The sequence below is a fragment of the Mustela putorius genome, unplaced genomic scaffold (genome assembly GCF_011764305.1).
Source record: "Mustela putorius furo isolate JIRA1106 unplaced genomic scaffold, ASM1176430v1.1 tig00001118_pilon_pilon_pilon, whole genome shotgun sequence".
Lineage (NCBI taxonomy): Eukaryota > Metazoa > Chordata > Mammalia > Carnivora > Mustelidae > Mustela > Mustela putorius.
In genome coordinates this window covers 1,992,416-1,994,295 of record NW_025421577.1, presented here as the reverse complement: position 1 = coordinate 1,994,295, position 1,880 = coordinate 1,992,416, and positions in this window count along the sequence as shown.

The window sequence follows — 1,880 nt, the reverse complement described above, 5'->3', positions numbered from 1 at the left end:
AGGAACACCCACCTATCTTCCCCAGGGTTTATGTCAGTTTCAGATGTGCCCCAACAGCAAAGAGGGTACCGCTGCTCTCTGCTCCGCTGTGACGCAGGGTCTGCCCCTACATGGGGCATTTCTGTGATTTTTGTAGGGTAAATTCAGCTGTGGGCTGGCGAGAGTCCTTTAGAAAAACCAGGTGTCTACAGTACTGAGCCACGTTCTTTGATTAAGCTATTGGTAACAAGTGTCCTGTTAGTAATAAGGTTCCAGCTGGATCTCCTTCTTTCTGATTCTCCTGTTTTATTTTTAAAATGTGTTTCGTACATGGAAGAAAACATAAAAGAGTTACTTACCCCACTAAGAAACCCCAAACTGAAGAAAATCTAGGTCTATATTTCCCTTAATTTGATCCTAAGCAGAAAAGCCAGGAAAATCAGTATTTTACATACAATAAAGAGAAAGTTGAAATTTGGGACCTTAATTCAAGTCTGAAAACTAATAGTTGCTCCATAAATATTTACTAGATGAGCACAGAGAGTCCTGGGATTAGACGAAACAGATGATGAGTGCCCTTGTACCTACTGAACCCAAAGTAAAACTATAATTGCACCAAGCAGAATGTTAATTTAACGGGTAAAAGAAAGCTGAGAACCCCTGCATAAATGAATCCCAGTGCTCTCTAAATTAAGGTGACCAAAACACCTGCATGTTTTTGCCTTCCCTCAAAAAGCGGAATTATTTTAGGCTGCACAGAGCCTGTCATCCTCAAACACACAGATCAGCTCCCATGATGGTAATTGACAAGGGTTATTGTTCCCAAGAAATGTGTTTCCTTTAATCAGATGGTCCTTTGGAAGAACTGTACTTCCTTCCTGGGAAACTTCTGCGTTGTTACACTGGTCTGAACAGTGAGTTAATTTAGGATAGATTTATTTTAAGTTTTGATAACCTTGGCAGATAAGGAACTCCACGTGTTTTTTAATGTTTCCCAGTAAAAGCAAAACAAACATTTTCTTCCAATTTGTTTTCTTTTCATCTTGAAAGTAGTTTTATGATTTTCATTCCTCTATCATTGATATTTAGGCAAGTGTTTATTTTCCCAAAGTTATTTGAGGCTGAAGGACCCATTAAGATTTTTAAAAGCATTTTAGAGGATATTATATAATAGTCGCAGTGCACAAGAGCAAATGTAAAAGACACACATATAGTCATCTATCACTATATAGTAATGCAGCTATCACTGAAGGAAGAGCTGTGTACCTACTACCTAGGCAAAGACATTGCTCGTTTCCATTATCACTGATGTGCCTATATTCCTGTCCTTAACTTTCTTTTCCTCCCTCCCAGGGAAACCGTGATCCTGAATATTATGTTAATATTATGTTAATCCAGAATCTTATGGAAGAATATTCCATGATTTTTCATTACAAATTTTATAGCTCTCTAGATCTATATGCCTATTTATATAGATGTAACTATATATGTTTCTATGTATATATGTCACTATGTCGATGTATAATGGCAGCATGTATATGTACATATGTAATCACAAATGTAATACTAAAATGAAATATTAAATACATTATTAATTCTAGGCATGTATATTGTATCTGTTATTTAGTATACATGTATTTATATATACACGCATATACATTATTAACAATGTATTTAGTATTTAGTTTGATGTGCTCTTAACTTCATAACGGGAATTACACTGTATACATACCTCTGCAATTCTTTTTCAGGCAGAAAAGTGATTGTAAAATGAAACAACATGATTTGTAAGGAAGACAAACCATAAGAGATTCTTAATCTCAGGAAATAAACTGAGGGTTGCTGGAGGGAGGGGGGTGGGAGAGATGGGGTGGCTGGGGGCGGACACTGGGGAGGCTATG